Below are 14,838 nucleotides of genomic sequence, written 5' to 3' on the forward strand. Positions count from 1 at the left end.
CTCTTGTATTTTTTTCATCCAGACACTTCAGTTTATTTTATAAATTTGTTCATTTTTCCTGTTCTGTTTTATATAATATATGGACCTAACTACAAAATAAAGTAACAGTAATAAAATAACAAAAGAGGATAATATTTCCTCTTGTGCTTCTCTTATTATTGTCTACAGAATTTCCTTCTTTTGTATTTCCTCTCTACTCCCTAACCCCAGAGGAATTTCAGCCCAGTCATTATTTGAAATAATGTTTCATCCATTGTTAGGTTAATAGCTCTAAATGGTCTAAGTAGTCCCGAATTTTTTCTTCTAACTGTCCCCAATGTGCACATTGTGGGACAGAGAGTTACGGAGACTTCCAAGTGATTAAGAACATGTAAGAGATAGTATAGCAACTGAAAAAAAGCACTTATCTGGAAAGGGTCCTGGTCCAGGCTTGGCGTTAACTATGTGACCTGGCCAGGTCACCTAACTGCTCTGAAGTTCATCATCAGACAAGTGAGATGTTTCTAAATCTTAACATTTTTTTCTTCTCCTGTAATTCAGTGAATCTCATTTCTGAAAATGCTCAAGGAACTGATTTTATATATTTTCAGAAATGTGTGTTTTTATCAAGACCCATAAAGCTTTTTTGTATGTGTATACATACACATACAAAATGTGTTTCCTCTTTTTCCTTTTTGATCATATTTTAACTACTCACCCAGACTACTCTTATGACTGGTCTCCATTGGGTGCAATGAGCCGGGCCAGTATTCTTTTTTGTTTTGTATTTTCATACCTTCCCCTTTCCTGGAGAAGGCATATTGAGATCTTGATTCAATCCAAAGAAATGTTCCTGCCTTCAGAGTGAGCAGGCATGGATAATTATGGATGAAACTTTTGTAAATAGTGTTCTTGGCATAAATATTAATTATACAGCTTTTTAATATATGACATAGTAACTAAATGTATTCTTTCCAAGAGGATCATGTATTTTTTGCCAAGATAACTATAGAATAAGCATTTGCTGGGAAAATTCACCTTAAAATTTGGGAATAATTCAAGAAATGTCTGTACAAAATTGATTCATGGTCTTAGTTTTTGTGATTAGTCCTTTCCATTCATGTGAAGTTCCTCATTTATCTGTCTTAGGGAAGCCCAAAGTAAATAGTTGGGACCCTATACTTGTTTTATCCTACTTTTCCTATTAAGTAATGGTTTAAGAAAGGGGACGCCTGGGTGGCTTAGTGGGTTAAGTGTCTGCCTTTGGCTCAGGTGGTGATCCCAGGGTCCTAGGATCAAATCCCATGTCGGGTTCCTTGCTCAGTGGGGAGTCTGCTTCTCCCTTTGCCTGCCACTCCCCCTGCTTGTGCACTCTCTCTCTCTGACAAATAAATAAAATCTTTAAAAAAAAAAAAGAATATATAAAGCACTTTGATTTGTTGTTAATTAGTATTTATGGGGTTCCACTAATTTAGTATGCATACCAGGTTCCTGTGAAGACCCATATTGGGCTGTGTTTGATTTGTTTCTTTGTTGTAAGTCAGTGTTTAACCCAATTATGCTATGTATCCATAAATGACATCATGATTAGACATGGTATGGTATAGTAGGAAATACACAGGTTTTTAGATAGACATCAGTTCCATTACGTACCATGCTGTAACCTTTGCAACCAGGCTGCTGCAGTACACAACTTCAGAGGCTGTCATTCATATTTCTTGTGTTCCAGGGAACACCGTATTTGTAACTGTGAATAGTGCCCCTGTAATAATGCAATGATGGCCTTGCTCTCTGAACCTGTTAATAACTCTTCTGTAAAATAAGCCTGAAAAATGGTCAGATAGGGTTCCTTAGAACCCCTTAAATGGTTAACATGAAGACGAAAAATGATTCAAGTGTGTCATCTCTTTTGTCATGGCAAAAAAGAGTTCATGGTTCTAGGCACAGCAAGAGGCTCCATTCTACACTGCTACCCTCCAGTTCAACCTTTAAATTGCTCTGCCATATATGTTTGCCTGGATGGTCTTTTCAGCCCTGCATAGGGCTACCTGCATAGGGCTACCTCCCCATTGGTCTTTTCCCTGCTCATTCTCTCTCAAATCTTTTAAAATAAATAACTTAAAAAACAAAAACAAGGGGTGCCTGGGTGGCTCAGTAGGCTAAAGCCTCTGCCTTCGGCTCAGGTCATAATCCCAGGGTCCTGGAATCAAGCCCCTGCATCGGAATCTGCTCAGCAGGAAGCCTGCCTCCCCCTCTCTGTTCTGCCTGCCTCTGCCTAATTGTGATCTCTGTCTGTCAAATAAATAAATAAAATCTTCAAAAAAAAAAAAGTCGAATAAAAAAGAACTAATAAATTTGGCAAAGTTGCAGGACACAAAACCAACATACAAAAATAAGTTATATTTCTGATTTATTCATAACAATGAATAATCCAAAAAGGAAATTAAGAAAACAACTCCATTTATAATAGCATCAAATAGAATAAAATACTTAGAAACAAACTTAACCAAGGAGGCAAAAGATTTCTACACTCAGGGGCACCTGGGTGGCTCGGTTGAGCATCCAACTCTTGATTTCAGCTCAGGTCATAATCTTGGTATCTGGGAATTGAGACCCACTGAGCAGCCTGTCTGAGATTTCTCTCCCTCTCCCTCTTCCCCTGCTCCCTCTGTCTCTCCAAAAATAAATAAATCTTGGGGGAAAAAAAAAAAATTCCACACTGAAAGCTATAAAACATACTGAAAGAAATTAAGACATAATACAATAACATCCCATATTCCTGGGTTGGAAGACTTAATATTTAAAGATGTAAATACAAAAAAAAAAAAAATCCCTGCATATTCAATGCAATCCCTGTCAAACCTCCAGCAAAATCTTTTGCAAAAATAGAAAAACCCATCCTGAAATCTATATAGAATCATAAGAGGTCCTAAATACTTGAAACAGTTGAAGTTGGAGGACTCACTTTCTAATTTCAAAACTTACTACAACAAGGGTACAGAGACCATTCAATGCAGAAAGGATGGTCTTTTCAGCAAATGGTACTGGAAAAACTGGATACCAACATGCAAAAGAATGAAAGTAGACCCTTACCTTATACAACAGACAAAAATTAACTCAAAACTTACTACAAGGCTCCAATGTACTGGCATGAAGAAAGGCACATAGACCAATAGAAGAGGATAGAGAGCCCAGATATAAACCTTCACATGTGTGCTCAAATTATTTTGACAAGGGTACAGAGACCATTCAATGCAGAAAGGATGGTCTTTTCAGCAAATGGTACTGGAAAAACTGGATACCAACATGCAAAAGAATGAAAGTAGACCCTTACCTTATACGACAGACAAAAATTAACTCAAAATGGATCAAAGACCTAAACTAAGACTTAAAACGTGAAATTCTGAAAAGGAGACAGGAGAAAGCTTTATGACATTGAATCTAGCAATAATTGTTTGGATATGACATCAAAAGCACAGATAACAAAAAAAACTAGACTACATAAAAATTTTAATTTTTGTGCTTTAAAGGACATCAAGAGTGAAAAAGCAACCCACAGAATAGAAGAAAGTGGGTGCCTGGGTGGTTCAGTCTGTTAGGCATCTGCCTTTGGCTTAGGTCATGCTTTCAGGGTCTTGGGATGGAGCCCTGCATAGGGCTACCTGCACAGTGGGGAGTCTGCTTCCTCTCTCCCTCTGTCCATCCCCCTGGCTTGTGCTCTCTTGAGCTCACTCAAATGAAATAAAATCTTAAAAAAAAATAATAGGAGAAAATGTTTGCAAGTCATACATCTGCTAAGGAATTAATGTCCAGCTCAGGTCATGATCCCAGGGTCCTGGGATAGAGCCCCACATTGGGCTCTCTGCTCAGTGGAAAGCCTGTTTCTCCCTCTCCCACTCCCCTGCTTGTGTTCCCTCCGTCTCTCTCTGTCAAATAAATAAATAAAATCTTTTTTTGAAAAAGGAATTAATGGGGCGCCTGGGTGGCTCAGTGGGTTAAGCTGCTGCCTTCGGCTTAGGTCATGATCTTAGGGTCCTGGGATCAAGTCCCGCATCAGGCTCTCTGCTCAGTGGGGAGCTTGCTTCCTCTTTTCTCTCTCTCTGCCTGCCTCTCTGCCTACTTGTGATCTCTCTCTGTCAAATAAATAAATAAAATCTTAAAAAAAAAAAAAAAAGAAAAAGGAATTAATGTCCACAATATATAAATAACTACAACTCAATAACAAAAAACCACCTAATTCAAAAATGAGCAAAAGACTTGAATAGATGTTTTTCCAAAGGAGATACACAAGTAGCCAGTAAGCACATAAGAAAATGTTCAACGCCACTAGTCATCAGGGAAATGCAAGTTAAAACTACAATCAGCTACCACTTCACACCTATTGGAATGGTTGTTTGGGGGAGGAAAAGTACTGGGGTGCCTGGGTGGCTCAGTTGGTTAAGTGTCTGACTTCTGCTCATGATCTCAGTGAGGTCCTGGGATCCAGGCCTGTGTCAGGCTCCCTGCTCAGCAGAGAGTCTGCTTGTCCTTCTCCCTCAGCCCCTCCCCCTGCTCATGCTGAATGTCTCAAACAAATAAATCATTTTTTAAAAAGTGTTGGTAATGAATCTTGCAACACTGAAAAAAAAAATTATTGGCAAGGATGTGGGGAAATTAGAACATTTGTGCATTTTTGCAGCCATTGAGGAAAACAGATTAGTGATTGCTCAAAAAATTAAACAGAGATACCATATGATCCAATAATTCTACCTCTAGGTATATACCCAAAAGCAGAGATGTTTGTACACCCATGTTCATTACAGCATTATTCGCAATATCCAAAAAGTAGAAACAACCCAAATGTCTGACAACAGATGAAGGAATCAACAAAAAGCATATACATATAATGGAATATCATTGAGCCTTAAAACGGAATGGAATTCTGATACATGCTAAAATAAGGAGGAACCTTGATAATCTCCTTAGTGAAGTAAGCCAGACACGAAAATACAAATATTATATGATCCTACTTATATGAGGTAACTTAGAATAGTCAAATGTATGGAGACCGAACAGTGGTTACTTAGTCCGGGATAATGAAAAAGTTCTGGAGATGGATAGTGGTAGTGGTTGCACAATATAAATGTACTTAATACTACTAAACCGTATACTCACAAATGGTTAAAGTGGTAAATTTTACATACAGTTTACCACAATAAGAAAAAAAGTGTCAGGCATCTTGGTTGCTCATTTGGTTAAGCACCTGATGCTTGATTTTGACTCAGGTCATGATAGGGTTGTGGGACTGGTCCCCTTGTCTGGTTCTGTGCTGGGCACGGAGCCTGCTTAGGATTCTCCCCCCTCCCCCGCCCTTTCTCCCCAACTCAAAAAAATGTCAGCACACCTCTCACTACCCTATGTTTAAGAGATTTGCCAACAATAGGTGATTGTATCCCACCACAAATACTATGAAAACAGTTTACCTCAGCATCAAGTTGTCTCCAAGGTGACAATGTTGAGAACACTTGGATAGATGCTGTGAAGGACTGAGATGGATAGGAGCAAATCCTACCTCCATGGTACTTGCAATACAGTTAGAAAACAGTAAACATTGAAAATAAAAGATCATACCATGGGGCTCCTGGGTGGCTCAGTTGGTTAAGTGACGGCCTTCAGCTCAGGTCATGATCCTGGAGTCCCAGAATAGAGTGCGGCATTGGGCTCCTGGCTCCACCTGGAGTCTGCTTCTCCCTCTGACCTTCTACCTCTCATGTTCTCTCTTACTTGTTCTCTCTCTCTCAAATAAATAAATAAAATTTTAAAAAGAAATCATACCATGAATCAGATAAGCGCCATAGACTTTAAGTGTCACAGAAGATGTTAATCTTGGTTTTCTAAACAAGGTTGCACAGTGTGTTAAACCCAGCTCATACTCCCCTCTGAAATTGTTTTATATCCACACATCCTGCTCAAGACCAGACAGCCATGTTTTCAGAGTGACTCCACCCCAGGCATAGGTGGTCAGACCAAGGGTAGAACACTGATCCAACATCCAATCCATAGGTTAAGCAGGGCCAACCCATTTATTTCTAAACACTTTGTACTAAAATTAGACTTAGATAACAATGGACCCTTGAACTAAAAGGTCAAGAAGGATGGAGCTAGAGTGCTAATGGTGGGTAATATGCAAGCTGGGGAAACTGGTAAGAATGAAGCAGAAATCATAGGTTACACAACCCTAGACAGAATACAGCCTCAGAAAAAAGTCCTGTCCTCATGAAGACTGGCTGTCCTTTTTCTGCTCCTGGGATGCTAACTTGCCAGTGAGATTTTTGTGTTTTTAAAATACCTCTCTCGGGGGCGCCTGGGTGGCTCAGTGGGTTAAAGCCTCTGCTTTCGGCTCAGGTCATGATCCCAGGGTCCTGGGATCGAGCCCCGCATCAGGCTCTCTGCTCAGCAGGGAGCCTGCTTTCCTTCCTTTCTCTGCCTGCCTCTCTGCCTACCTGTGATCTCTGTCTGTCAAATAAATTAAAAACAAAAACAAAAACAAAAACCTCTCTCCGCCACCATTACTGTTTGTTTCAGCTAGCTTGAGTGAGCATTTCCTGTACCTAAATGATCCTAGAGAGAAGACATTTGCATTTCCTCCAAAAGAATCTCCGGATCATAGATGAAAAGAACTGCTTTGAAGAGATGACTGTCACTGGAGGGTGTCAGATGGGAATCTAATGTTAAATGAAGGAGTTGGAATAGATTAAGGTATTTTCAGACCACTATGGACTAGTGAAATTAGCATGAAGGTAGAACAGTATAATGGTAAAGAGGGTTTGAGGGGCCACCAGTGGTTGTCCATTCAGATTCTAGCTCCATCACTCTGTATATGACTTGAATGATTTACTTAATTGCCTAGACCTCCATTTTTCCACGTGGAGAGTGAGAGGTGACCATACCTTGCAGAATTATTGGGGAAAATAAATGTATATGAAGTGTGTGCACATTGTAGGGAATCAAAATGAGTTTTTATTATTAAAGCATGACAAATATGGCCTATTCAAATCAAATCATGGTGGTCTTGGCCAGTTTGTAATATACTTTTTTATTTTCATTTATTTTTTTTAAAGATTTTATTTATTTATTTGACAGAGAGAGATCACAGGCAGGCAGAGACATGGGCAGAGAGAGAGAGGAAGAGAAGCAGGCTCCCTGCTGAGCAGAGAGCCTGATGTGGGGCTCCATCCCAGGACCCTGGGATCATGACCTGAGCAGAGGCTTTAACCCACTGAGCCACCCAGGCACCCCTGTAATATATTTTTAGTTAATAGAATTTTTCTCAAGTTTTTCCCCATTCAAGCCCTCTTTATCACTACCTGAATCTTAGCAAATGCCAGGAAAGAGAGAGGAATGGATGAATCAAATAGCATGCAACGGTGAGAGTACAATTAGACTCTGAGTTACTTGGGAACAGGGAATAGGTTTTATTACATCTTTGTGTCTTCAGTGTCCAGGACAGAGCCTGGAATACATAAGCACATATAAGGTAAACTGGTATCAATTTAATTTATAAATGCATGGATGACCAAGTATTTGAGTCAACTAGCAGCCAGAGGTCTCACACAGTGTTGTTCTCTACCCCTAAATGGCTAAAGTATCGTGGGATTTATTGAGTCATATAGCATAAGCAGCAGCACTACTCATACCTCAGTCTTGACCTTTCAGAGTCCTTTCTTACTTTGGGACCCAATCAAAGGCACTAACCCGTACCCATTGATAAGTGGGTCATGGCAGTATTTCCAAGTGCAGAATATGATGCTTCTGAAACCCAGAGAATCCTAATGTGTTTCCTTCTTTTTAAAGATTTTTTTAAAAGATTTTATTTATTTTATTTGACAAACAGAGATCACTAGTAGGCAGAGGCAGGCACAGAGAGAGGAAGGGAAGCAGGCTCCCTACTGAGCAGAGAGCCTGATGCGGGTCTTGATCCCAGGAACCTGGGATCATGACCTGAGCCAAAGGCAGAGGCTTTAACCCACTGAGCCACCCAGGCGCTGCAATGTGTTTCCTTCTTGGTGGCAAGAGGTACTTTGTGCAATGGTTTTTCTTTTCTTTGGAGGGAACATCCCCAAAAGTTCCAGATCATTGAACCCCTAAAAACTACACCAATGTGGCAGGCCTCTAAACCTTTGTATGGTTTCTCCCCCATATTCTGGAGTGCAAGGGCCTCACCAAGGCATCCAGATTAATCACCACATACTTCTTATGGTGTCTGATTAACATGATAGTATTGACATACTGGACCAATATGATGTTCTGCAAGATGTTCAAAAAGTTCAGATCCCTTTAGATTATATTATGGACAAAGAACATGTGAATTAACATGATGCTGGGGCAAGATCATGAATGCTTACTGTTGCCCATCCAATGTGATCATCTTTTCAAATGGGTGTGGAAAAGAACACATTTGCCAAATCAGTGGCTATACACCATGTACCTAAGGCTCCACTAATCTCTTCTAGAAAAGTATCACATCTAGGATAGCAGGTGTAGTTGGAGATACTACTTGATTAAGTTTCTGCTAGTCTACTTGTCATCTGCCATGACCTACCAGTTCTTGTAGAGGCAGACTGATGGATTAAATGTGAATATGACAGGGACCACCATTCTTGCATTCTTTAATGTTTAAACTCTGCCAGTCCCCTAAAATGTGACAGGTTTTTTATTTATTTTGGCCATTGTCAAGGAGCAATTTCAGAGGCTTCCATTTGGCGTTTCTTACTAATACTTAGTAGCTCTCATTCTACAGGTCAAGAAACTAATGTGAGGGTTCTTCCATTTCTATGTATGCCCATTCCTATTGTACATTCAGGAATAGGCAAAATAACTGGATAGGTCCATGTACCTAGTGGAACCAATGTGAGACGTATCTGGCCAAAGACTCCATTTATTAGTGATTCTAACACTTTCCTTAGCTAGAGCATTCCTTGTTGCTTCCATAAATGGAGTGTCTTCCAGGCTCTTCCATAAAGCGTGATGGATTCTTCTGTCCTAGGTAACAGATTTGTTATAGCAGGCCCACTTTTTGGAGACTTTTGATTCATTTAACCATAGTTTTCTTGGCAGTTCTGTCATATCTATTTTTTAAAAAAGATTTTATTTACTTATTTATTTATTTGACAGAGAGACAGAGAGAGAGAAAGTAGGCAGAGTGGCAGGCAGAGGAAAAGGGAGAAGCTGACTCCCTATGGAGCAGGCAGCCCAACATGGGGCTCAATTCCAGCACCCTGGGATCATGACCCGAGCCAAAGGCAGATGCTTAACCAACTGAGCCACCCAGGCTCCCCCTACGTATTATTATTATTATTATTATTATTATTTTTAAAGATTTTATTTATTTATTTGAGTGAGAGGGAGAGAAAGAGAACACAAGCAGGGTAGGGGGCAGAGGGAGATGGAGAAGCAGGGAGCCTGACTCAGGGCTCAGTTCCAGGACCCTGGGGATCATGACCTGAGCCAAAAGCAGACACTTAACCAACTGAGACACCCAGCCACTCCTGTCTACCTTGATTTAATACAGATTTATCACTTTTTCAAGCTTCAAGGAACCATCCCAGCAGTGTAGGACCATCTCTTGGGGCTGGCAGAGTATTAAATCCTATGCCATAGCAGAGTGCCCTGATATTGATGAATTGTCCCTTATCCAGCCTTAAATTCCACCCCCATTTATCCAACCCTCTGGCATACTCTCTTGGTACTTGTCATTATATGTAAGTCAGGTCCTATAGCTACTTTTGGATATAATCTTGCCTAGTTAGGCTATTTGATTCTAGATATGGATCCATGGCCAGGAAGAGAAATTGGAAAATATCCTGAGGGGGACTTCAAAGTGGGGAGGGATGAGCCTTTATCTTCCTTCCTGAGAGAATGGGTCACTCCTATAGGCCCAGGGTGTTACCAGCTAGACCCCAAGACATAACTTTTACAGCTCACCTGCTTGTATCCACAGACCTTTGCCCCACATTTCCCTTAAGCATTCCCACATTTCTCTTCTTTCCAGTTGACTTCTTAACTCGGACAAAAGACCCTATTGGTGTAACATCCCGTGATGGAAACCAAAACTATTCTTCAAGCAGAGGAAGAGCTCTGGTAGCCCATATCACCCAGACCAGTTTGAGCTAACCACCCCCTCCCACCAACTTGCACCTGTGCAGATAAGCCATGGCGTGACCTCTGGAATCACTAACAATTACCTTTATTTCATTACAATATTAAAATCTCCACCCAAGGAAGAATACAAGCTTCACTTACATAATATACAATACATGTACAGGCATGTTTTCTTAAGGCACAAGTGTGATCTTATGCTTGTCTCTCTACACACACAATAAGCCTTCCTCAATTAAATATTCATCCTGACTCTAAATAAAAGAAACCCATTCACCCTTGCTCAGGGAGACACATCTTTGGAAATTACCCCCTGTATCTCCTTATTTGTTGCAAATAAAGTTTCATTTGTGTGACAACTCAGCTGGTGTGGTTTCTATCTGTGACTCACTAAGAAGTGAACTCACATTAGCTCTGTTACAAGAGGATTCAGAGGAATCTTGGGATTCATATTTATCGAGTGCTTTTACTTAGATATCTTTACCTCAAATCAAGGATACTACTTCTTCCCTATCAGGACCCCATTTTTTTTTTTAGGACCCAAATTTTATGAAGAGACTCTCATACACTGAGAATTCAAACTTCTCTATAATTCTCCAATTCTCACAGTTCTGCTTCATAATTAATTGTCTCTGACCATTGGTTGTAAGAGTTGAGGGTCTCTTTATTTTTTTATCTTTTTTTTTTTAAGATTTATTTATTGGGGTGCCTGGGTGGCTCAGTTGGTTAAGTCTCTGTTTTCAGCTCAGGTCATGATCTCAGGGGCCTGGGATCAAGCCCCATGTTGGGCTCCCTGCTCAGCTGGAAGCCTGCTTCTACCTGCCACTCTGCCTGCTTGTGCTCGTTCTCTCTCCCTTTCTCTGTATCAAAAAAAAAAAAATAAGTAAAATCTTTTATTTTTTTAAGATTTTATTTATTTATTTGACAGACACAGATCACAAGTAGGCAGAGAGGCAGGCAGAGAGAGAGAGGAGGAAGCAGGTTCCCCGTGGAGCAGAGAGCCCGATGCAGGGCTCGATCCCAGAACCCTGGGATCATGACCCGAGCTGAAGGCAGAGGCTTTGACCCACTGAGCCACCCAGCTTCCCCCAGTAAAATCTTTAAAAAAAAAAAAAAAAAAAGATTTATTTATTGATTTGAGAGAGAATGGGAGAGGGAAAGAGAATTTTAAGCAGACTCCTCAATGAATGCAGAGCCCTACGCAGGGCTTGAAATCATGACCCCGAGATCATGACCCTGACATTAACACCTGAGCCAAAACCAAGAGTTAGACACTTAACTTGGACTGCACTACTCAGGTGCCCCAAGAGATGAGAGTCTCTTTAAATCCTAATAGTGAGGTCCTTTGCTTTGAATTGTTGATTAACATATCTCAGCCTGTCATTTTCTTTCATGAGTTAATCAGTGGCTCTTAGCAACAGTCACCCACTTCCACAATCCTTATAGTTGTTATTTCCCATCTATCTTTCAAATGCTTGAGACATTGCAGCTATTACATTGAGCATCCCTTTCCTTCTACCTGTATCCTACCCCAAATCACTACAGGTGAAAGACTGCAATTACCTCTACAGTATGTCAGGGAATCTCATATCCCACGTACACTATAGTCATAGGTTAGATTCCCTAGAAGCAGAGCCCGAGATAGGGATTCTGGTTCAAGTGATTTATTGAGGGATTTGCTCAAATGAGGAGACAGAAGCAACATAGGAAAGGGGAGGAAAACTAAGGAAAAGTGTAGATTTGAAGAGTAATCCCACAGGGAAACTCTAAAACAAGAACTGTACCCCAAGATTAATCTCCTCAGACATGGGACTATGTTAGACAGCCATTGACAGTTCTCCCCACTTCCCTTGCCCCCAAGACAATTCACCCCACTTCGCTTGCCCCAAACTTGTCCGGTTGAGGACAAGTTTCCAAGAAGGGGGAAAACTGAATTGTTAACAGCCAACATTGGCAGCTACCAGAGAATGGATGCACCAACTGGCAAAAAAGACTTGAATTTGGCACCAACACATCCTTCATAAAAAAACAAAGGTATTCTTAGACTTTGGAGATCTACATATATATATATATATATATATATATATATATATATATATAGTCATGTTATCTTCAAGTCATGTTATCTTCAAGTAATAATATGTGTTTACAATCCCTTATCCACAAATCCAAAATCCTAACCAGATTCAAAATGGATTTAGGGGTGGCTCAATGGATGGCTCAGTTGGTTAAGCATCTGCCTTCAGCTCAGGTCATGGCCCCAAGGTCCTGGGTTCTGCAAACATAAACAAAATCTTTGGGGGAAAAAAGATGGGTTGAAAAAAAGCATGTATATATATATAACTTTAAAAAAAAAAAAAAGATTTTATTGAGGTGCCTGGGTGGCTCAGTGGGTTAAAGCCTCTGCCTTCGGCTCAGGTCATGGTCCTGGGGTCCTGAGCTTGAGCCCTGCATCAGGCTCTCTGCTCAGTGGGGAGCCTGTTTCCTCCTCTCTCTCTCTACCTGCCTCTCTGCCTACTTGAGATCTCTGTCAAATAAATAAATAAAATCTTTTAAAAAATAAAAAAGATTTTATTTATTTATTTATTTGACAGTGAGAGAGAAAGGACACATAAGCAGGGCGAGCAGCAGAGAGAGGAGGGAGAAGCAGGCTCTTCGCTGAGAAGCAAGCCCGATGTGGGGCTAGATCCCAAGACCTTGGGATCATGACCTGAGCCGAAGGCAGATACTTAACCAACTGAACCACCCAGATGCCCCCCAAAAAAGTATATTTTTAATAAATGTGATACAAGCTACAGAAACATAAAAATTGATTATAGGGTACTGCCTCAGATTCACCTGGACTCTTACTTATAAGACCTATGTCTTATGTTAACTTTTTTAAATCCAAAAAATTTCCTAATTCTGAAATAAATCTGGCTCTGAGAATTTTGGATAGAAAATTATGGACCTATAGCTATCACTTGTCCACATATAAACCATACATAGGTCGAAAGTAATCCTTAACAACCCTGAAACAGGGATTTGCTTTCCCCACTTTTCACATGAGGACTTAGAGGCACAGAAAGGTTAACCAACTTGAGTAATTAACTTACTCAAAGTCTCAAGCTAATGAATGGAAAACTCAGATCTGTGAGACTTCAAAGGCTGTTTCTTCCCATTACACCATGGGATCATTTCTTGTTTATGTAATGATATTAGCTCTTAGTAATGTGATGTTTTGCAAAGAGCACTGTGACTTCTAGGACCTCTATTACCTGAACATATTTGAAAATCCCTAATGATCTTTTCTACCTCCTGGAATTCCACATGATTCTGTAAGGGTTAAGCCCACTGCCACTGGTGGATTACTCCCATTGTTATTTAACATTTATGGAGGGTCAGTGTTTTAGCTTTGCACAAAAATGACAGCTTTCTATTTTACTCATTAGCATTATTCCTCTTACAGAATAATTTTCACGGGATTTAGAGAGGACTGCTTAGGGGCGCCTGGGTGGCTCAGTCGTTTAAGTGTCTGCCTTAGGCTCAGGTCATGATCCCAGGGTCCTGGGATTGAGCCCTGCCTCAAGCTCCATGCTCATCGGGATGCCTGCTTCTCCCTTTCCCACTCCCCCTGCTTGTGTTCCCTTTCTCACTGTCTCTTTCTCTGTCAAATAAGTAAAATCTTAAAAAAATAAAAATAAAAAAAGAGAGGACTACTTATCTGTACAATATGGCCAAGTAAAATGAAAAAGGGTCCAGGAATTAGACATAAATTCAAATCATTTTTTTTGCTACTTCATTCATTCAATAACTTACAAAGGAACTATGTCATTGTGAGGCACAGGAGAAAAATTGGTCCTTAAGATGCCAGACTTCTATTTTACTCAGGTTTCTATTATGACTGAAAACCGTGTGTTGGATTTTAATATATGTCTTCCTAATTTTTATAAAATGTATACCAAGTAATAAAAGGAATCAAAGTTCTATTCTGCAGATAACAAAAAATGTTTGTGAAAGTGTGACATATGTTTTACAAAATAGTTACAAGAACATGCATACCTTATGTATTCTTTGTTGAATCATTGGCCACTAAGGTCAGATTATCTTGACTATGACTGAATCCAGAGAGCCAGAATCTAGGCCATTGATAAACTTCTGAATGTGCATTTTGTCTAATTAGACCTTTTAGTGGTATTGGGATATCTTACTAACTCCAGCCTGTTAGAACAGATGGGACAGCAAATAGGACACAGCGCTGGTTCTGTAAGTGACTTCCTCAGTAAAACTCTCTGCTCTCTGCCAGAGGCTCTGATGGCCTGCACCAGGGGCTACCCAGCCCTGACCTTCACGAAGGGCACAAGAGGATTCTTACCTTGCCCCTTGTGTTATTTTGCCTCTTATCTGCCTTTTCTTCCTTCCCTTGGGGCTTGAGGGCTGGGGTAGTGGTAATAAAGCAGAACAATGAAACTCATTTGGCATTGCTTTTGAGAGTCATTTCCTTAACCTTATTGCCTGAGTCTAATAAAATAGAACTAAAACCTAAGGATGTGAACTTTTCCACAGCTTTGATTGTGCCCTATCCCCCAGAACATGACCAGTCATGACCTCGAGTTTACTAAACTACATAGCTATTTTTTATGATGACCTCATTCAATGAATTTGAATTTAATTTTGATTTATTTTAGCTTTCAAGTTTGCACATACAGATCTCCACGCACTTTAAAAGTCCTGTTTTGGAGG

Source organism: Mustela nivalis, assembly GCF_964662115.1.
Source record: "Mustela nivalis genome assembly, chromosome: 10".
Lineage (NCBI taxonomy): Eukaryota > Metazoa > Chordata > Mammalia > Carnivora > Mustelidae > Mustela > Mustela nivalis.